General features: G+C 44.0%; 2 non-coding genes across 2 annotated transcripts; one reads left to right on the top strand and one right to left on the bottom strand.

Annotated features, from left to right (window-relative positions):
- Positions 1–5,480: 5,480 nt before the first annotated feature.
- Trnak-cuu lies at positions 5,481–5,553 on the top strand. Its single transcript has one exon. It is a non-coding gene; the product is annotated as a tRNA-Lys (tRNA).
- Positions 5,554–9,571: 4,018 nt separating this feature from the next.
- Positions 9,572–9,645, bottom strand: Trnat-ugu. The gene has a single exon. It is a non-coding gene; the product is annotated as a tRNA-Thr (tRNA).
- Between the last annotated feature and the right edge of the window lie 14,582 nt (positions 9,646–24,227).

Consider the following 24,227-nt stretch of genomic DNA (forward strand, 5'->3'; position numbering starts at 1 on the left):
TGAGGCGGAACAAGAGCAGCCAGCCCACATTTGCCGAGGCAGATGGAAAACCGCCTTAAGGGGACTGTATACTATGGGCAGGCTATTAGGAGAATTAAAGAAAATCTGGAGGCAATGAAGAGAGATGTTTGGGCCATATTCTTCCATAAGTCCTCTACTGATCATGAGCCATGTCATGGATTGTGTCCATCAGGAGAAAATTCGTGGTGCAAATAAAATAGGGCTCAGGCAACTGGAAAATCTTATTCTCACCAGCATTCTCTTCCTACTGCTGTTATTACAGCAATTAAACCTATTTTCAGAGACTTGGCTCATCCTGACCTAAGGAAATGTCTGCATGGGCAGACACAGAACCCAAATGAATGTTTCAACAGAATAATTGGGAACCGCCTTCCTAAAACAATATTTGTAGGCATGCAGGCAATGAAACTAGGAGTTCATGCTGCCATTATTACATTCAATTGTGGTAATATTGGAAAGTGTTGGGTACTAAAAAAGCTGAGAATTAATCCTGGTGAAAATATGATCACTGTGCTGCAGCATTGAGATAAAATGAGAATAGCCGATGCAAACAGGTCTGCATCTAATATGGCCAAGAAAGCAAGACAAACATTCAGGAAGGTGAAAAAGAAGCTGGAAGACCTGCTAGAGGCCAAAGAAGGGCCATCATATGCAGCATGACAGTTTTAATTAATTATAAGTAACAAATTTCAAAAGTTTTTCTTTAAAGTTAATTTCCCGCAAACTAAAATTTTCAGTACATATGCCCCATTATATCAGGAACTATCATAGATAAATGAATGAAATTTTCAGAGACTCTGCATAACATAAAAAGCCACCTCTGGTACTACATTCTTTGATATTCCCCCATTAGGAAGTTCACAAAAAATATTTTCTGCAGAAAAAACTTAATTTTTTGATAATAAATTAAAAAAGTATTTCTTAAAAACTATAAAATGGATAAAGTAGATTTTAGTACAGTTGACTGTATTAGCATCACGTAACGTACAGTAAAAATAATAAAGGTCCTGCATCAAATAGTTTTTTTCAGAAATGGGACAAATACTTGCCTAAATTAACATGGGTTAGATAGGCAGGGTGTGATCCACTTAAAAACCATCCACAGGCTGACCGGCGCACCGGATCTCAACACAAATCCGCCAGGCGGATTCGTGCCGGGGACCGGCAAGCCTTCCAGCTCGGGAAGAAGCAGCGCGGCTAGGCAGCCGAGCAAGACGTATTTAATCGACTATCTGTTTCATTACTACTCTAGTAATGCTAATGTTCGGTGACACCAAATAAAGCAGAAATAGTGTCAAAATCCAGTTACAAATTAAATGCGTTTTGAAACAGAAACTGTTGGAAAATAACACAAATTTTCATTTTCATGACAGGTAAAATTGTTAAGGCATTAGACAAAGTCGTTTCAATTTATATTCAACTGGGGCCGCTCTGTAGTATATGTTTTTTAACGGCATTGCGTGGTTATAATTCCAAGTACGCTATTAAGTTTCCTTGCTTTTATTATACAATAGGTCAATTTCGGTTGAACTGCCACATCAGGTTATGTCTGATGATTTTGACATCTATGCGATATTGACTGTACTGTCGCTCTCTATTCACTTGTTAATTACGTTCCGTTGGTGTTATTGTAGTATTGATGGTTTGTATCACCTTATCTGAATTATTGCTGTTTGTAGTTGTCAGATTATGTTTTTTATATCGGTATTTTCATGACAGCTTGTTTGACAGTTGCTTCGAGCTCAGCAGCGTTTTTGTATCCGTTACGAAACTATATGAGTTTGAACAGCCAGAGGTAATTCATTGTAACGTATTTCATGGCATTTATGAGGCTACCCTACAAAAATAAAAAAAGTAGAAAGAAAGAAACGGAGGCATGACCTGTAAAATTACAGGGAGTTGTGCAACAATGCAACTATACCACACACCGCCACTGGTCTTGAGGACGCACCGTGAAGCAATTTATGTGCAGTAATGTCTGGAACTACTGACGGCCTTGGGAGAGCCAGTCCTGACAAAACTCTACCATCTTGTGAGCAAGATGTATGAAACAGGCAAACACCCTCAGACTTCAAGAAGAATATAATAATTCCAATCCCAAAGAAAGCAGGTGTTGACAGATGTGAAAATTACCGAACAATCAGTTTAATAAGCCACAGCTGCAAAATACTGACACGAATTCTTTACAGACGAATGGAAAAACTGGTAGAAGCTGATCTCGGGAAAGATCAGTTTAGATTCCGTAGAAACACTGGAACACGTGAGGCAATACTGACCCTACGACAAATCTTAGAAAATAGATTAAGGAAAGGCAAACCTACATTTCTAGCATTTGTAGACTTAGAGAAAGCTTTTGACAATGTTGACTGGAATACTCTCTTTCAAAGTCTAAAGGTGGCAGGGGTAAAATACAGGGAGCGAAAGGCTGTTTACAATTTGTACAGAAACCAAATGGCAATTATAAGAGTCGAGGGGCACGAAAGGGAAGCAGTGGTTGGGAAGGGAGTGAGACAGGGTTGTAGCCTATCCCCGATGTTATTCAATCTGTATATTGAGCAAGCAGTAAAGGAAACAAAAGAAAAATTCGGAGTAGGTATTAAAGTCCATGGAGAAGAAATAAAAACTTTGAGGTTCGCCGATGACATTGTAATTCTGTCAGAGACAGCAAAGGACTTGGAAGAGCAGTTGAACGGAATGGACAGTGTCTTGAAAGGGGGATATAAGATGAACATCAACAAAAGCAAAACGAGGATAATGGAATGTAGTCGAATTAAGTCGGGTGATGCTGAGGGAATTAGATTAGGAAATGAGACACTTAAAGTAGTAAAGCAGTTTTGCTATTTGGGGAGCAAATAACTGATGATGGTCGAAGTAGAGAGGATATAAAATGTAGACTGGCAATGGCAAGGAATGCGTTTCTGAAGAAGAGAAATTTGTTAACATCGAGTATAGATTTAAGTGTCAGGAAGTCATTTCTGAAAGTATTTGTATGGAGTGTAGCCATGTATGGAAGTGAAACATGGACGATAACCAGTTTGGACAAGAAGAGAATAGAAGCTTTCGAAATGTGGTGCTACAGAAGAATGCTGAAGATTAGATGGGTAGATCACATAACTAATGAGGAAGTATTGAATAGGATTGGGGAGAAGAGAAGTTTGTGGCACAACTTGACCAGAAAAGGGATCGGTTGGTAGGACATGTTCTGAGGCATCAAGGGATCACCAATTTAGTATTGGAGGGCAGCGTGGAGGGTAAATATCGTAGAGGGAGACCAAGAGATGAATACACTAAGCAGATTCAGAAGGATGTAGGTTGCAGTATGTACTGGGAGATGAAGAAGCTTGCACAGGGTAGAGTAGCATGGAGAGTTGCATCAAACCAGTCTCAGGACTGAAGACCACAACAACAACAACAATGTCTGTTAACTCCAAAGGAAGCAGCTTAAATTTATAGTTGATTACAGGCAAAAGTAGTATGGAATGCCACTCCTGAAGATTATTTGAATAAAAATTTCAGATTCGATGCACTAAGCGTCAAGTATTACAGGAAAAGTCTCCGGTCATATTACCGTAGATAATAAGATACCATAAGATACGAAGTAGGAAAACAGAGAAGAATTAGCAGGAAATTTACGAAAAGTGTACACGAAAACTGTGGACGAATATTCATGCTATGGTGACTTGCAGCATGACTGTGGAGCCTGACATCTGAAGAAAGGAAATGGTGGGGTATAAGTAGCTGATCATTGAAACACAAATAAAGGCATTGATGATGCCAAAAATACAAAAGGGAAGAGACAGCCTCCATTCTAGTGGTTTTTGGCATCAATAAAATTCCCAGATTTGTCTAGTCCCTGGATGTTAACCTACATAACCTTTCATGATTAAAGTTGTGTAATCAACTGAAAGTTATTTAACTTTCACATAAATACTAAGAACCTTCCGTAAGTATTCCTCGGTTTCAGGAATAATCACTGAAATGCTTTGTTTCTAAATCCGAAACTAATAGTTCAAACTGGTACATAAGTCGCCAGTTACTAACTAAGGAAATGTTATTTTTAGCCTTATAGCTGCAGTTTTCCAAGCAGAAAATCTTAAATTTCCCTGTGACCTCCTTCTGAAATCTGAAAACAAAACACTGTCTTCACATTGTATTTCTCGTATCTCTGTTATTTCGATACTTCTTTACCTACAGTCCTTTGGCGTTTTCTAGTTGTGTCGCCTTTTCATCACAATAAACGCAGCACAAGTCCTATGTAAAGAAAAGCTGCTTGCGCAATGAGGCAACGTGTGGACACGAAATTTGAAACAATACGTTGTCCTCAATTCGCATTTCTTGTGCCTCTGTTATTTCAATACTTCTTTACCTACAGTCTTTTGGCGTTTTTTAGTGATGTCGCCTTTTCATCACTGTACACGCAGTACAAGCTCCCATGCAAAGAATGGAATCCATAGCAGGATGCTCGCGCTATGAGGCAACATGTACACGCAGCACAAGCTCCCATGCAAAGAATGGAATCCATAGCAAGATGCTCGCGCAATGAGGCAACGTGCGGACACTAGAACGTTCATGCGTACATGCGTTATTCCCACAAATTTTTGTGCATGTCCTTTTATTCCAGTGCATCTGCGATTGTGTGGACGTACCTTAATAGAACAGTTCATGATGAAAGGCGTGGGGAAGCAAGTACTTTTGTTAAGTAGTGCAGATTCAAGTTGGAACACGGACAAACAATTCGATGCCTAATGTATGTGAAAGTGTATTTGTTAGTGTATGTAGAAAGTTATATACACGAACAACTTCCTCGACATGTGCGGAGTACCTGACACGCAGTGAACACCGGAGGGAATGTGACTACTCCCAAGATCCCTTCATTCTTCACTGCTAAGCCAACTGCGCGAATTACTGTCTGTTCGCACCAGCATTACTCTTGCACAGAAGCCCACTAAAATTTGATAATTTAAATTCACGTAATTTATTATTAAGATCGTTCAAACTTGTAAATGAAGGGCTTATTTCAATAGTGGTACGAGTCCATTTTTGTTCATATTGAGATACAGAGTCCTAAAGTTAAATGAACGCTGAAAAACCTTTTCTTCTATTGTAGTGGGATAGTTTTTCATGAGTTCCTGCCTTATGGTCGTACGGTGAATAAGGAATAACACCTGGAAGTTATGCGGCGTCCGCTTGCAGTAATCCGAAGAAAACGACCTGAACTGTGGCAAAGCCACTCTTGCAAAAAAAAAAAAAAGTTACGTTGCTTCAGCCGCCGTATTCGACGGACATGGTCACCTGCGACTTCTTTCTACTCCCGAGACTGAAGAGAACCATGATAGGACGTCGTTTAGCCACCAGTAAAAGATAAAAACAGAATCGCTGAAGGAACTGAACACCACAACAAAAAATGAGTTTCAGAAGTGCTTCCAAAATTGGTAAAAGTGGTCCCTGTTCAGACGCCAGCCCGGCTAGCTCAATCGGTAGAGCATGAGACTCTTAATCTCAGGGTCCTGGGTTCGAGCCCCACGTTGGGAACCACCACTTTAGCCACAGTGTAAAAGAATTAGGTCCTGCGACTCTGCCATGCCGTTAGTAAAACAGCTACATTGCGCGCCAAAATGCTCACTACATGTGCTGTCTAGTGGCGCCCGAACAAGGACCCTGAGGTAAAGAGTCTTATGCTCTACTGACCGAGCTAGCCAGGCTGGACCCACGACAGGGTCACCAACACTTTAGCCGCACTGTAAATGAATTAGGTCCTGCGACTCTGCCATGCCATTTCTTTTTCGGTTGAACTAAACGATGGAATTTTATTTTTGTGTGCGGTGCTAAATACAAAGCCCATGATTCTAGTGATGTGCAATAGTCTGGTCCAGGTCAGTGACCCCCTCGTTGCTAGCATTACTAAACACATATGAGAGGAACACACACTAGGGAAACAGAGATTAAAAAAAACATAGAATAATTAACAAATAAAAGGTATCAAGACCAAGGAGGTACTTAAGGTACCCTCCGCCACACACCGTCAGGTGGCTTGCGGAATATGGATGTAGATGTAGAAGGAATAAATGATCTGCAATTCCCGCGAATAAACCTAGCGCCTCTGGCAGTGCGTGTTGGGCGTGGTCGGCACTCGGATGGGTGACCATCCGGGCCACCATGCACTGTTGCCACTTTTCGGGGTGCACTCAGCCTCGTGATGCCAATTGCGGAGCTACTCGACCGAGCAGTAGCGGCTGGAGTCAAAGAAAACCATCATAACGACCAGGAGAGCGGTGTGCTGACAACACGACCATCCTATTCGCATCCTCAGCTGAGGATAACACGGCGGTCGGATGGTCCCGATGGGCCGCTTGTGGCCTGAAGACGGAGTGCTGCTGTTGCTGCTCTGGCAGCGCACATGGAACTACTGACGCACGCACGAAAATTTGACACTCGTGCACTAAAACACACACACATACACACAGTAGGCAGCTGTGGGTCGCTACATCAGCGCTGTTGCAGCGTCGGTGGAGATCGCAGCCGGCCAAGATACAGGAGACTCTCGCAGTAAGACCGCGTCCCACTCGCCTGCGCCGTCGCCTGATGGACAGAAGGACGTGTGCTGGTCACCGCCCAACAACACAGCGCCTATTCATCAGCGATCGACACACCGGCTGTAAGTACTTGATTGATACTGTCTCCGATGTATGTATTTACCCACCTACGATGCCGACCGCGCACACCATTCTGCCTGGCGGCCGCGAATAACTCGCCTATTGCAACGAACGGCTTGCACAGAATAGAGCTGGATCTTGGCCTCCGCCGCGCATTTCACAGTGGCGGATGTAGCAGAGCCAATAACAGGAGCGGATTTCTTAGCGTACTAGAACCTTTTACCAGATATGACCAACACACGCCTTGTAGACCAGAACACCGGGCTGACGGCCGCAGGTTTCTGGCGCCAGACGTCCACGCAATCTGCCCGGCTGATTACCGCCACTGATGATGAGTATGCTGTGCTATTGAAGGACTTTCCAGCCTTAACAAAGCCAATGGGTATACCGAAGGATGTCAGGCACAACACTGCGCACTATATAAAGACAACCGAGGTGATATGTCTGCGTAAGCAGAAGAAACTAACGATCAAAGTCCGAGAACAACTTATTGGACTGTTAATTAACCCAAACAAATTCTCCAAGTATAACACCGACACAAAACAGTGATCCGTCTTCGAATCACAACTACATACAAGAATAATATAGAAAACAACTGAAATAATTTCCTACTAGTCTCCGCCAGAGACTTCTCCGATATACGAAGCCTAATCCAGAGATCAGCGAGAAAATCCAAGCCGGGCTGCCTGGGCGGCAGCTGTCCACATCTGCTGGCGGTCGATGAACTGCCGATGTGCGGCCGAGCGCCGGCCTTTATAGCGCTTCGGCGGATGAGTACCTCGGAACTATTTTCCATCACATGGTTTGACGTGTGAAAATAGTTCCAGGATTTGCAGCGACCTCATCCTTATGTTTAAGTGGGCCGGTAGTGGCCGCTGGTGTCTTTGCTGTGGTTTTGTTGTTGTTGTTGTTGTTGTTGTGGCCGTTCATCAATATTGCCTGTCGGTTGTGTAGTGCTTCGGTGTGCCTGCGAAGCGGGTAACCTGAGGCTGCAGGCTGTCAGTTTGGTTGCTGATACTCTAGGCGCCGTGATGTCTGGTGGAGAAGGCCACCGATCTCCTGCCGACCACTACCACTGGCGCCGGACCGTTTGGAGATAGTCAAGGCCGAGTTTGATAACATGATCAAAGAGGGCATCATGCGTCCGTCTGACAGCCCTTGATCTTCAACGTTACACCTCGTCCCCAAAAAGGGAGGTGCCTGGCGGCCTTGTGGGGATTACATAGCACTGAGCGTCAGCACAATACCTGACAGGTACCCGATACCTCTGCTCCGCGACTTCAACTACACGTTGAGCGGCGCTTGTGTGTATAGTGTATTAGATTGCGCCAAGGCCTACACACAGATTCCGGTGGCCAACGAAGATATACGGAAGACAGCCATTATTACACCATTTGGCTGATTTGAAAGCAAATTTGTGACTTTCGGTCTCCACAATGCGGCGCTAACGTGGCAAGGATTCGTCGATTCAGTGCTGCGAGGCCTGTCATTCTGTTTCCCCCACCTCGACGACGTTTTAGTCTTCTCAGCCTCGCCAGAAGAACGTCACTAGCATGTTGTCGAGGTTTATCAATGACTAAGTAATTACGGAATTATGCTAAACATGGGGAAGTGTATCTTTGGACAGTCGCAAGTTGACTTCCTACGCCACCGCATCATCCCTTCAGCTCGCAACCATTGCCGGACAAAATAGAGGCTTATATTAAAAATGAAGAAATTCCCCCAGCTCTATTTAAGGTGTCGATTTTATTTTGGCAACTAGTTTCAACATTGTAACAACGTAATCTTCAGGCCCATACACTTTTTGACGTCAACTACGTGCGGCTGGTACTAGAAGCCAGTGGTGAGATACGGATGTGCTCCATGTGGAAGGTAGTTACTAACAACGTTCGTATCACCACTGGCTTCTAGTACCAGCCGCACACAGTTGACGTCAACAAGTGTATGGGTCTGAAGATGACGTTGTTACAACGTTGAAACTGGTTGTCAAAATAAAATCGACACCTTAAATACGATTGGGGGAATTTCTTCATTTTTAATATAAATGTAAACCAGCTGACGTCCCACTATCCTCCAATTCAACTATGGATGTACGAAGAGAAAATAGAGGCTATCCGCCAGCTGCACCAGTCGGCCATATGCAAGGACTTACGACGCTACAGAGGCATACTGAACTTTTATAGGCAGGATCTGCCACATGCAGCTGAAGTTCAAGAGCCGCTGACAGCTGTGCTGACGAGTCCGAAGACTAAGAGCAATTCGACAACTTCCTGGATGGACGACACGATCGCGGCATTTGAGAAAACAAAACAAGCGATAGCGGATGCGGCATTGTTGGCACATCCCCAGCCGAATGCACTGTTGGTTGTTTTTGTAGAAGCGAGCCAGACAGCGATAGGTGGCGTGCTTCAATGACACATTGATGAGGCCTGGCAGCCGCTACCTTTCTTCTCTAAAAAGCTGACCACCTCACAAAAGAGATTGGGCACGTACGACCGCGAACTGCTGGCGGTGTATGAGGCTGTCAAATACTTTCGTCCTCATGTCGAGGCTCACGCCTTCACAGTATTTACAAACCACATGCCGCTGACATTCGCCTTCCGGGAAAATAATCTGAACTGTTCGTCGAGGCAACTCAATCAAATGCTGTGTGTTACCCAATTCACCACGGTCATTCAATACATTTCCGGGATCGACAACATCGTGGTGGACTGTCTTTCTCACTTTGGCGGCACCTCTACACTGTACTAAGCAGCACTTGCAGGAGCATAGAGGTCAGACCAAGAGCTGGAAGACCTGTTACAAGATACAAGGACTTAAATGAAATGATAATAAAATCGACACTCTAACTGCAAACAGGCGTTGATATACATCATTGGGGACATGCTGAAAATGTGTTCCCCGACCGGGACTTGAACCCGGGATCTCCTGCTTACATGGCAGGTGCTCTATCCATCTGAGCCACCGAGGGCACAGGGGATAGTGTGCCTGCAGAGACTTATCCCTTGCACGCTAACCATGAGACCCACATTCTCAATATGTCCACACCACTACATTCGTAGTGCGCCTAATAGATATTTTCCCATCACAAACATTACTCATGGCATCTATTAGGCACACTACGAATGTTGTGGTGTCGACATGTTGGGAATGTGGATCGCATGGGAAGCGTGCAAGGGATAAGTCCCTGCAGGCGCACTATCCTCTGTGCCCTCAGTGGCTCAGATGGATAGAGTGCCTGCAATGTAAGCATGAGATCCCCAGTTCGAGTCCTGGTCAGGGCACACATTTTCAACATGCCGCCAATGATGTATGTCAACACCTGCTTGCAGCTAGGGTGTCGATTTAATTATCATTTCATTCTAGAGAAACTGCACGGTCATCTATGGTATCTGTTCTTTCAGGAACAGATACTACCTTCATATATACAAGGACTTCATTGCAACTACAACCTGTACACATTCCTGGCGCCAGTGTACAGCTGAACTGCGATGTGTCCACAGCCAAGCCACATACCTACCTCTGACGGCAAGGATTCGAATCCCTACGCAGTCTGAGCCACCCAGGTACGAGGTCTACGCTCTGTCTGGTTCTAGATCGCTTTTTGTGGCCAGTAGCAAAGAAAGATTGTCGAGAGTGGATGAAGTGTTGTCTCCAGTCCCAGTTTAGTAAAGTCAGCAGACACATACATGCACCAGTAGGTAATTTCCCCGACATCACAGTGCGATTCACACATGTTAACGTTGACACTGTTGGACCACTGCCGCCTTCAAACGGCCAACACTACCTGCTCACCATCGTCAACAGATGCACTTGTGGCCAGAAGCAGTACCAATAGCACCAGCCCAGTTAGCTAAGTCAGTAGAGCATGAAAGACTTAAATCTCAGGGGTTGTGGGCTCGGGCTCCATGTTGGGATCCACCACTTTAGCCACACTGTAAAAGAATTAGTCCCTGCAACTCTGCCATGTCATTAGTAAAACAGCTACACTGCGCACCAAAAACTGATTTAGGCTACACACAGCATCATCTGATTTCAATAAAAATTCGTTGTGTGAAATTAAAGTTCAGTCAGATAACATGTTCCTTTGAGGCAAGGTAGCTTGAGCTATATCAGACAGGTGCACCGCAAAACAGGCACAAATGATGTTATTGTAAACTTATACAATTTCACATATCTGTCTAACACAGATTAGTTGATGACAAGTCGGTAATTTCTGTAGAGTTCCATTGCCCAAGTTCATTTATCGAACCAGCTGTAGATCTCGGCTTTAGCTCGCAATCTCAGTGACATTAAATACCTCTATATTTCTATAAGAGTCATTAATGTCACCAATCTGCCATTCAAGCTACTGTTCAACACACGATAGCTACCATATGAAGCACAACCGCTGCTTCCCCATATCGAACCAGTGACCCTTTTTACCACAAGACTTGTCACCATTGGGCTCCCTAGCTAATTGCCACACGGCCACAATCGTCTGCACTCCTAATTTCTTGCTCTTTCATAGACTTGTCAAATCGACGTCAGAAGATATCTCATGTCATGTATTTGTATTATGCCTTATCGTTTTCTCCTCATTTACATATTTAATTGTCTCGTAGTTAATTATCAACTTATTTGCCATACCTCAAATGTAAGTCAACTTCAACATCTGATCCTGAATTGTACTATTCCTGTAGTCCTAGAATGTAATGTCACTGTAGGTCAACATACATCTTATCTCATTGTATATGAAATAACTAATTTCATTTTCCTGTTATCAGCAGCTGTCACTATCTGAATACTACAAATAAAGATATACATTTTGTAAGTTGTAGCGCACTTTGTATAGCATAACGTCTAGTGTAATTGTTCAGACTAAAGGTTCTGTCATCAGTAATTCCATCCTTTTACTCCCTTCATGTTGGTATACTTGCCCATTATTTATTTTATCTGCCTCATATAGTCATACAGCCCTCAATATTAATAAACTCAATTGTCTGTCATACCCCACCGAGCTCTGAGCGGTAGCCATTTCCTGCCTCCAGAACACTATTCTCCTAGTCTCTAAAGGTCTTTCCCTTATGTCACTGCTGCTGTGTGTGAGTGATACCATATGTGCTTTCTGCCCACAGTCCGAATGGGCCCACAATCCCGTTTTCCACTTACTAGACTTCACAACCTCTGTACAGAAATGGCCCACACCAAAATCTGCCAATTTACAAAACTGCACTGAAATTTGTCTCCTGTGGTTACTGTCCTGTCAAGAATGCATCACAGTCCTGGATCAGCACATAAATCACGAAAACCTGCCAAGTTCCCCTCCTCCCCAAAACCCACCCACCCTCCCCTCAAAACTGGAACCCAGTCTCAGGGCAGATCTGGTAGGCTAGATCCGATGGGCAGGTCCGAATGGTATTGGAATATAACAGGCCTGAGATCTGCAGGCTGGATCCATCAAAAGATGTTCATGGAACAGTGTGCTGCAGCAAACCACTCCTGTGCAGCCAGCTATGGCCTACTGCAAGGACGCACGAGGAAATGACAATGTGAGCTCATGATAATGTATCGTTCATGACAGCAGACAACACTGTGTTCAATGGGTCTAACACATCAATAAATGATTCCAAAAACATGGCACACAGTATTACACAGATCATTAACTCACCATGTCTCGTGGATGTAGATGCACTAAACGAATTATCAGCTGTCTAGTTCACCCACACTTAAAACAAACGGACCTCTATGGGTGGAGAGAGGGGTACCACCTCCACTCCCATCTCCACCTCCAATTCTGCCCCCACCCCCACTTCCGCTCACACCTCTCGTCAATCTTGTGTACATATTCCCTGCATATAGGATATACACTGTACTACTAGATACAGTGTAACCCCATTCATGAAAGCAGAAATGTACCTTCCATGTTAAAAATATGTCTAATATTCTACAGCGTCAGTGTAATTCATGGGGTTGTAATTTAAACCCTTATCTCGAGTTTATGCCCTCATGAAATGTGGGCCTTTGTAGTTCGTACATTGCTGTGAGGCACACCTTCTCAGAATATACACACTGTCCTGTAGGGTCGACCACTACAAAGGAAGCAGCCTCACACTGCAAGCACGCCTGGCACTTAACCAATACCACAGCTACAGCAGCCGCCACAAACCTCCTCCCCCAGAAAACAAAACAACCACCCTCATTTGCATGGACTTCTGTTTCAAATACTTCTGCACGGTCATTTGTTGCATACCATAATTTCATTTCTTGTGCTAGCCTCCACTGCATCTTCAGTGACCATCTGCTGTAGGAACCAGAAGACTGATCCTGGTGGTAAGCTTTCCCATGTAACAGAAATCTCTCAAGCTGCCTGCAATAGGATTGCCAAATACTGATTTAGTCTTCACTGGATAACTTGTCTTGTTCTCAGAAGGTATATGTAAGGTAAGTTTTCTGACTTCAATTAATACAGAATTTCAATTCCTTATTGATCACATTAAAATTCCCTATCTGATCAACAGTATCCTAACGCCTATTAAGAGACGTTAATATGGGCTGTGGTGTGACCAGCCTTCATCTTTATGAAAGCTTGAATTCTGCTGGGAACACTTTTAACATGTCTCAATATCTGGAGGAATAGCAACCCATTCTACTAAAAAGCCAAAATCAGAGAAGATAGTGATGTCAGATGCTGGGGTCTGGAGCAAAGTCGACATCATGACTCATTCCAAACATGTTCCATTGGGTTCAAGTCAGGTCTCTAGGCAGGCCAGTACATTCGAGGAGTGTTACTGCCCACAAACCATTGCCTGACAGATACTACTTTAAGTCGGTCCATTGTCTTGCTGATACACTCAATCTTGGTCTCTGAACCATTCCTCTGCATTAAGCACTACACAATGATGTAAAATGTGTTAATATCCTTCTGCATTTAGTGCTTTGTTAAATGCAGTATGAGAACTACAACCTAACTATGAAAACTACACCCACATCGTAACACCTCTTCCTCCGTACTTCACTGCTGACACTAAACATAATGGTAGGTAACATTTTGCTGGTGCTCTATAAACCCAAACTCTTCTGTTGGACTACCACAGGGCACTGCACACTGCACAACTTGTCACTCCAAATCCCTCACTTCCAGTCATATGCTGTCAAGCAGCATTGCTCTTTACACCACTCCAAGCTTTGTGTATCACTGACTACAGAAACTTGAGTTTATGAGGAGCTGCTCAAACATTATACACCATTCTTTTTATTTCCCTATAGAAAGTCCTTGTGCTGACCAGGCTGCTGGCAACACTTCGGAACTCATGAGATATTCGTTCTGATGGTTTCGTGCAATTTTTTACAACCACCCTGTGAAATACTGGACAGTCCCTACTGAACAGTAGATAAGGTCTGCCTAGTCTGGGTTTATCTCTGGTCGTTCCTTCACATTTCGACCTCACAGCCATAACACCAAAAGTCAACTCAGGCAGCTTTAGAAAGGTTGACATGTCCCTGATGGATCTGTTACTCAGGTGACATACAATGACAAGTCCACAGAGCCCAGTGGCATTGATTAAATGCCTGGCTTACCTCCAGTGTGAGACTACTTCCTCTGTAGTATCCAACCCAACTGTAATTTGTAACAGAATGTATATTCAATGAAATCTTCTCAGTTTACAAGCCACATAATTTCGAATAAAACGCTCTAGCTTTTGATAGCTTTCTTGGGAGTTGAAATCACTGACTCCTGGGGCTAGCTTGTGTTCTGCTTGCATAGACATAATGGCACCATCTGGAACATTCCAGAGAGGGCCGGAGTGGCGCATGCGTGGAAGGAAAGTTGGGGAACTCCTAAGTGTTCCTTACTGCCTCAGGACCGAGTGACATTATGTGCCACGAGCAGCAAGTGCCACACTTGAGACTAGTGCTCCTGCTTCCCTACAAGTGTCACGAGCCGTGGTCGGCTTGCGCTAAGGCCGATTTCCTTTTGGGCATTTTGTCACCATCGAGTGGCGTCTTATTCCTCCCTCAGTTACTATCTGAACGAGTTGCTCCCTTGCCTCCGTCAGTGACAGCAGCAGCATTTATCGGTACTAGTACTGGCATAACTTCTTTGGTGTGGCAGTTATATTTCCGTGTCATGGCATGTATGTGGCAATTGGTCAGTTGCGGCGGAACAGCGAGGAAGTCTCTGCGGCTTGTGATCGGCCCGGAGCCGCTGGTGGTGCACACGCGCGTTCGGAGTTGTGTGGCACTAGCTGCAAGAATTGCTAAGTTTGTCGCCCACCGCACCTGCATACTGGAGTTGAGTAATCAGCGAACCTGTCATGAAAGCTCAAACGTTGTGACATTTCTTCATTGATTGCCGGTCGTTGCATCCTGGGCTGTCCCTGCAAGTAGCAACGTGATGGTGTTTTGGAGTCAGCAAAATTTTGCAGTAGTCTCCCTGTATGGTGTTTAATCCTTGAAATGATTATACTTTATTAGCGAAGTGAACCAGTGGTATCTTCTGCCTTGTGGTCATTAACATTCCGGTTACCTGCCCTGGTTGTTAGTGTAGTTTTGTGGCAGTGCATTTTCCTCGCCGTGTTGATGCTGTCTGGCATGGCATGTAGTTCAACAGCTTGGTGTTGTTCTCTTTTTCTCTTTGAGTGTTTACTGTGCCTTGACTGTGTTTATACGCCATTTATTAAGACGTAATCCTGCTGCAATCCTCGTTTTCGCTGATACATTTGTTTGTTGTGCTGTTGGTCGGGTGGAAAGGAATTGATTAGGCGGTTGGTTGGTTTGTCAGCTGTCTGTAGGTCATGTTGCAACCCAATTTTTTAGTGTTATGCTTGGCTGGCTGTCTCACCTAAACTGTGGTTAGAGATTCCTCCCCAGGCCAACCCTTGAACATTTCTGAGCACCACTGTTTGTTGTTTGTGATTGTCATTTTATTTGGTCACAGGTACTGTACCAGGCCTTCAGCCATGTGTTAATATTGTCTTTTTTATGTTTAGTATATGGCCTTCAGTCAAATTTCGTAACAACTCATACTCTAAATCCTGGTGTTTTAAAAGTAATCATTCAAATTTATTCTGGAGAAGTTACTTGGACCCTCAGCCATGAATTGATCTTTGTTGCTTTAAAGAGAAAACTGTGCATTGGTTTGAGCAATAAAGTTGTGAGTGTTCTTGTATAACCCACAGTAATTGACCTTGGCCCCTTTCCACAACCTGATCCGCTCTGTCCTGTGAAACTAGATTTCATGTCAAGCCTACATCTTTGCATTTGTTCAATGCCCAGAGCCCACCCCGATGCCCCACTACTTGTGTACCCCTAGTCTCTGTTAAAATTGATGCTATTTGTTCAAATTTTGGCCATTTCTTTGATAACAAAATCTCAGTCTGATGGTGTTTGAGCCAAAACACACACACTCTCAGTCTTACTCTCACTCTCTGAGTGAAAACACTCTCACATTTTATTTATTTATTTATCTATTTCAAATTGTATTTGATGCCCGTTTTCTAGGTCGTGTTCAGGCATGGCCCACTCCTCAAATTCATTTTGTCTGATATATTGTGAATGCTCGGCACAACTCTTGGCAACAGTGTGAGTGGTTTCACCTATGTAAATACTACCACACTCACAGGGGACACACCACATGACAGGAACTCTAAAACCTATGTTGTCTTTAACATGGCGTAACACATCTCTTATTGTGCAGGTGGGCTGGAATGCTGGTCTTAGTCTATTTCTTCTTCTATCACATCAGACAAATCTTCCCCCTCATAGAGGCTTTCAATGTATTCTTTCCACCTATCTGCTCTGTAGTCTGCATTTAACGGAGGAATTCCCATCACTCTTAATGTTATCACCCTTGCTTTTAATGTCATCAAAGGTTGTTTTGACTTTCCTGTATGCTGAGTCAGTCCTACCGACAATCATTTCTTTTTTGATTTCTTCACATTTTTCATGCAGCCATTTTGTCTTATCTTCCCTGCACTTCCTATTTATTTCGTTCCTCAGTGACTTGTATTTCAGTACTCCTGAGTCTCCCAGAACAGTTTTGTACTTCCTCCTTTCATCGATCAATTGAAGTATTTCTTCTGTTACTCACGGTTTCTTCACAGTTGCATTCTTTGTATCTGTGTTTTCCTTCCCAGCTTCTGTGATGGCCCTTTTTAGAGATGTCCATTCCTCTTCAACTGTACTGCCTACTTAGCTATTCCTTATAGCCTTAGAGAACTTCAAGCATATCACGTCATTCCTGAGTACTTCCATATCTCACTTCTTTGCATATTGATTCTTCCTGACTAATGTCTTAAACTTCAGCCTACTCTTCATCACTACAATGTTCTTTGAGTCTATATCTGTTCCTGGGTACGCCTTACAATCCAGTATCTGATTTTGGAATCTCTGTCTGACCATGATGTAATCTAACTGAAATCTTCCCATATCACCTGGCCTTTTCCAAGTATACCTCCTCCTCTCGTGATTCCTGAACAGAGTATTCGTTATTGCTAGCTGAAATTTATTACAGAACTTAATTAATCTTTCTCCTCTCTCATTCCTTGTCCCAAGCCCATATTCCCCTGTAACCTTTTCTTCTACTCCTTCGCCTACAACTGCATTCCAGTCCCCCATGACTATTAGATTTTCATCTAATTTACATACTGTATTACCCTTTCAATATCCTCACACACTTTCTCTATCTCCTCTTCTTCAACTTGCAATGTCGGCACATATATCTGAACTATCGTTGTCGGTGTTGGTTTGCTGTAGATTCTGATAAGACTAACCCTATCACTGAACTGTTCACAGTAACACATTCTCTGCCCTACCCTCCTGTTCATAACGAATCCGACTCCTGTTATACCATTTTCTGCTGCTGTTGATGTTACCCTATACTCATCTGACCCTAAATCCTTGTCTTCTTTCCACTTCACTTCACTGACCCATACTATATCTAGATTGAGCCTTTGGATTTCCCAGTTCAGATTTTCTAGTTTCTCTACCACCTTCAAGCTTCTGACATTCCATGCCCCAATTAATAGAATGTTATTATTTCATTGAGTATTCAATCTTTTTCTCATGGTAACCTCCCCTTTGGCAGTTCCCTGCTGGAGATCGGAATGAGGGACTATTCTGGAATCTTTTGCTAAAGGAGAAAACATCATGACACTTCTTCAATTACAGGCCACAGGTCCTGTGGATACACATTACGTGTCTTTAATGCAGCTCCTCCACCCTCTTTGGCAAGGCCATTGGCAGAATGAGTGTGACTTCTTATGCCAGAAGTCCTCGGCTGCCAGACCAGATGATGGGACTCCAAATATTGTGTGGTTGTGGCAGCAAGAGCTTTTGAACAAGCCCATTGGCCTAATTTCTCTGTCTTGGATAGCACATACATAGCTGAAAAGAATGCCCATTTGCAGTGAGGTCAGAAACAGGTAAGAAACCCTGCCCCTCACCTAATCCTGCCTACAGCAGCCTGTGTGACTTGTTGCTACATTTCTGGTCGACGCAACCTTGCTGCGTGAATTCTTATCACAATTTGTTGAAAAACTGCACAATATGATTTTGAAAGACTGGTGTACGTAGCTGCTTATAACTGACAAGATTGTAAATTACAAAAGAACTTGCCAGTTACATTTTGCGTGAAGAATTGCACTCGAGTAAGTTTTATGGAAGATGACTGCCACATCAGCTCACAGGGAATCAGAAAGAAATTCTTACAATAATTTTTAAACGCTGTTTGGAATGATGTAAAAACAAAAGTGACTGTCTGTTTTGATATGTGACAATGGATGAAATATGAATTGACCACTACACACCAGAACAAACCCAAAAAATCAAAACAGTGGACAGATGCTGGTTCTTCAGCTCCAGAGAAAATGAAGTCAGCGGAAATGATCATAGCAGGGGAGTTTTTGGATGCAAAAGGAATTATGATAATTGACCATCTTTAAAAATATCATTCTAACCAAATTAATCTGGATGCAAAAGAGTGAGGGCTTTGAGGAAAAAAATGCACCTGTCCACCCAAGTGTTTTGGGAAATGGGAACCTGAGGGATCTTCACTATTAAGTGTTGGAACATCCACACCTTTCCCCAGAGTTGGCTCCCTAAGTCTTTCATATCTTCCCAAAACTCACAGCCTCTGTGGCGGGTCAATGTGATTATGTAGTAAAACAACAAATTCTCATTTTCACTGTCAAGCAAAAACAAATTTTCTGACCACCCTCATAGATTTGACAGAATTACTGAAGTGACAAAACTAAATTAAACACTGGAAAATCCAGGATAGAATGTAACAATACAGGGTGATTCAAAAAGAATACCACAACTTTAAAAATGTGTATTTAATGAAAGAAACATAATATAACCTTCTGTTATACATCATTACAAAGAGTATTTAAAAAGTTTTTTTTTTTTTTCACTCAAAAACAAGTTCAGAGATGTTCAATATGGCCCCCTCCAGACACACGAGCAATATCAACCCGATGCTCCAACTCGTTCCACACTCTCTGTAGCATATCAGGCGTAACAGTTTGGATAGCTGCTGTTATTTCTTGTTTCAAATCATCAATGGTGGCTGGGAGAGGTGGCCGAAACACCATATCCTTAACATACCCCCCCATAAGAAAAAATCGCAGGGGGTAAGATCAGGGCTTCTTGGAGGCCAGTGATGAAGTGCTCTGTCACGGGCTGCCTGGCGGCCGATCCATCGCCTCGGGTAGTTGACGTTCAGGTAGTTACGGACAGATAAGTGCCAATGTGGTGGCGCTCCATCCTGCTGAAATATGAATTGTTGTGCTTCTTGTTCGAGCTGAGGGAACAGCCAATTCTCTAACATCTCCAGATACTGTAGTCCAGTTACAGTAGCACCTTCGAAGAAAAAGGGACCAAAAACTTTATTGGCTGAAATGGCGAACAAATGTACAACTAAATGAAACTTTATAGCTCCCTTAATTCGCCGACAGATAGTGCTTAGCTCTGCCTTTTGTCGTTGCAGAGTTTTAAATTCCTAAAGTTGTGGTATTCTTTTTGAATCACCCTGTATTATGAAAAGGACAGTTGCTACTCACCATATAGCAGAGATGTGAGTCACAGATAGGCACAACAAAAAGACTGTCACAAAGTAAGCTATCTGTCAACAAGGCCTTTGCAAAAACACACACACACGCACACACACACACACACACACACACACACACACACACACACACACGAGACCACAGTCTCTGACTGCATGATGGGAGAGGCAACTGGGTGGGGGTAACGAGGATGCTGGGGCGGGGAAGGGAAGAGATAGCAGGGTAGGGGTGGGGGATGATGAAGTGCTGCTGATGAGCAAGCAGGGACGAAGTGGAGTGAAGGTAGGGCAGCTAGGTGCAGTTGGGAGGTTAGATGGTGGGCAGGGAAGAGGTGGAGGGGGGTAGTAGTGGAAAAGGAGAGAAGTAAAAAGACGGGGTGCATTGGTGGAACAGAGGGCTGAGTAGTGCTGGTATGGGAACAGGGAAAGGGCTGGATGGGCGAGGACAATGACTAACGAAAGTTGAGGCCAAGAGGGTTATGGGAACACAGGATGTATTGCATGGAAAGGGTGGTCCAGTTGTTTCTTGGTCAGAGTTTGTCAGTGGCCATTCATGCAGATGGACAGCTTGTTGCTTGTCATGCCCACATAGAATGCAGCACAATGGTTGCAGCTCAGCTTGTAGATCACATGACTGGTTTCACAGGTAGCCCTGTCTTTGATGGGATAGGTGATGTTTGTGACCATGAGTGAACTGGAGTATGTGGTAGTGGGAGGATGTATGGGACAGGTCTTGCATTGAGGCTATTACTGGGATATGAGCCATGAGGTAAGGGGTTGGGAGCAGAGGTTGTGTAAGGATGGACGAGTATATTATGTAGGTTAGGTGGATGGCGGAATAACACTGTGGGAGAAATGGAAAGAATAATGGGCAGACAAGAGGTAGTCAAAACCCTGGTGGAGAATGTAATTCAGTTGCTCCAGTCCCGGGTGGTACCATGTCAGGAGGCTGATGCTCCTCTGTGGCTGGACGGTGAGACTTTGGAAGGTGGGGGGAGACTGGAAAGATAAGGCACAGGAGATTTGTTTTTGTACAAAGTTGGGAGGATAATTACAGTCTGTGAAGGCCTCAGTAGGACCCTCACTATATTTCGGGAAGTACGGCTCGTCACTGCAGATGCGACGATCACACGTGAATAGGCTGCATGGAAGGGATTTCTTGGTATGGAACGGGTGGCAGCTGTCGAAGTGGAGGTATTGATGGTGGTTAGTAGGTTTCATATGAATGGATGCACTGATGTACCTATCTTTGACATGGGGATCAACAACTAGGAAAGTGGCTTGTTGGGTTGAATAGGACCAGGTGAAGCAAATAGTCTGTTGAAGTTCTGGAGGAATGTGGATAGGGTCTCCTCACCCTCAATCCAGATCATGAAGATGTCATCAATGAATCTGTATCAAGTGAGGAGTTTAGGATTCCGGGTGTTTGGGAAGGATTCCTCTAGATGGCCCATCAATAGGTTGGCACAGGATGGTGCCATGCAGGTGCCCATATCTGTAACCTGGATTTGTTTGTGGGTAATGCCTTCAAAGGAGAAGTCATTGTGGGTGAGGATATAGTTGGTCTTGGCAACTGCACTATGTGATCAGAAGTATCTGGACACTCCCAAAAACATACATTTTTCATATTAGTTGCAGTGTGCTGACGCCTACTGGCAGATACTCCACATCAGTGACCTAAGTAGTCATTAGACATCATGAGAGAGCAGAATGGGGCGCTCCATGGAACTCGCAAACTTCAAACATGGTCAGGTGATTGGTTGTCACTTGTATGATACATCTGTAAGTAAGATTTCCACACTCCTAAACATCCCTAGGTCCACTGTTTCTGATGTGATAGTGAAGTGGAAACGTGAAGGGACACATACAACACAAAAGGGTACAGGCCGACTTCATCTGTTGACTGACAGAGACCACAGACAGTTGAAGAGGGGCGTAATGTGTAATAATAGGCATAATAGGCAGACATCTATCCAGACTATCACACAGGAATTCTAAATTGCATCAGGATCCACTACAAGTACTATGACAGTTAGGTGGGAGGTGAGAAAACTTGGATTTCATGGTCGAGTGGCTGCTCGTAAGCCACACATCACGCCGGTAAATGCCAAACGGCACGTCGCTTGGTGTAAGGAGCGTAAATGTTGGACGATTGAACAGTGGAAAAATGTTGTGTGGAGTGATGAATCACAGTACACAATGTGGGGATCCGATGACAGGGTGTGGAATGGTGAATGTCATCTGCCAGCAAGTGCAGCGCCAACTGTAAAACTCAGAGGCGATGGTGTTATGGTTGGTCGTGTTTTTCATGGAGAGGGCTTGCACCCCGTGTTGTTGTTTTGCATAGCACTATCACAGCACAGGCCCACATTGATGTTTTAAGCACCTTCTTGCTTCCCACTGTTGAAAAGCAATTCAGGGATGGCGACTACATCTTTCAACACTACTGAGCACCTTTTCATAATGTACAGCAGAGTGGTTACACGACAATAACATCCCCATAATGGATTGGCCTGCACAGAGTCCTGACCTGAATCCAATAGAACACCTATGGCATGTTTGGACGCTGACTTCGCCCAGGCCTCACTGAATGACATCGATACCTCTCCACAGTGCAGCAATCCTTGAAGAATGGGCTGCCATTCCCCAACAAACCTTCCACCACCTGACTGAACATATGCCTGTGAGAATGGAAGCTGGGCCAACACTAGACTGAATTCCAGCATTACCGATGGAGGGTGCCATGAACTCATAAGCCATTTTCAGCCAGGTGCCTGGATACTTTTGATCACATAGTGTAGGGAGGAGGTTGTTGGTTTGGAATCTGCTGGGTGTTGGGACAGGTAGTGTTCAACAGCGGTAAGGCCATGGGTGTTAGCGATGTTAGTGTGAAGGGAAGTGGCATCAATCGTGATGAGCAGGGCACAGTGTGGTAAAAGCAGGAGCTTTGGAGTGTCTGTGGAGGAAATGGTTGCTATCTTTTATATAGCAGGGTAGGTTGTGGGTAATAGGATGAAGGCGCTTGTCTACGGGAGCAGAGATTTTCTCAGGGAAAAGGAGGGGGGGGGGGGGGGAGGGGCACAGTAACCAGTCACAACAATGGGGCATCCTGGGTGCTATGGTTTATGGACTTGCATGTAGAAGGTAGGAGTATCGAGTGAGCAGAGAGATGGACTCTGGGGCAGGCTCTGGGATGGGCCCAAGGATCTGAGGAGAGACTGGAGATCTTGTTGGATTTCTGGAATGGGGTCAATGTGACAAGGTCTGTAGGTATGTAGGGGATATATCTGACAGCTGGGAAAGTCCTTCTGCCAGATAATCCTCGCAGTTCTGAACAACAGTGGTGGAGCCATTGTCTGTAAGAATGATTATAAGGTTGGGACCAGATTTTAGATGGTGGACTGCAGTTCTTTCTGTGGATATAAGGTTAGTTTGCATGTCAAGGGATTTGGGGAATAATGGTGATGCAAAGTTCGAGGTTAAGGAATTCTGGAAAGTTAGCATGAGGTTGGGGGTTGGGTTGTTTGGGGAAGGAGACCAGACAGCGAGGTCATCGGTCTCATCGGATTAGGGAAGGAAGATGGCTGTGCCCTTTCAGAGGAACCATCCTGGCATTTACCTGGAGTGACTGAGGGAAATCACGGAAAACCCAAATCAGGGTGGCCGGACGCGGGATTGAACCTTCGTCCTAGCATGAGGTAATTTGGGGACAGTGGGGATGGATCACAGTTGGATGGAGGAGTGAACTGAGTCAGGCTGGGCTCAACATTCATCTTTAGTTGAGTCTAATTGGTAGGGTTGGTGACAAAAAAGTGTTTCCAGTGTAGGGACCGGGAGAAGGTGACAAAACTTTTTACGGAAATTAAACTACACTAACTAGTTTCTAATGCATTATGAAGGGTTATCAGGATCTGAGTATTCTAACAATGACATGAACACTGGACTCAAAATTTCATAAGTCAACATGAGAAACATCAGAAAATAGTAGCAAAATGCAGGACAATCTGGAGAACATTTGATACAAGAACAGGCAGTTGAACTTCCAGTTAAGAAAATATAATGAACTGTCCATAAAAATGCTTAGTCGTCTAATATCATTTCAGTAAATCAATAGCAATCACTAGAAAAAAAAACACATTAAAACTCTAAGAGTATGCACTCAGAGTGACCTTTGGTGGAAGAAACACAAAGCTAGGAATAGATTGGACATTTATGGGAAGAATCCTGCAGAAATGTAATTCACCAACAAAAGTAGCAGGTTGGGAAAACTTTGAGTGTTGCTCTTCAGCCTGGGACTCCAGCAGGTAGGAGTGATAGAGGAGATAAGGATATTGGTTGGAAAGCACTGCATTTCATCACCATGTAGGGTGGACACTAGTCCTCCACCTTTAATGCAGCCTGAAATTATTCCCCCTCTTACACCAATTTCTTCATCTCAAACTCTTGCTTACACCCAACATCTTCAGTACTTTTTAGTGATATTAGTCTGTCCTCCACCACAA

The sequence above is a fragment of the Schistocerca piceifrons genome, chromosome 6, assembly GCF_021461385.2.
Source record: "Schistocerca piceifrons isolate TAMUIC-IGC-003096 chromosome 6, iqSchPice1.1, whole genome shotgun sequence".
NCBI classification, from domain to species: domain Eukaryota; kingdom Metazoa; phylum Arthropoda; class Insecta; order Orthoptera; family Acrididae; genus Schistocerca; species Schistocerca piceifrons.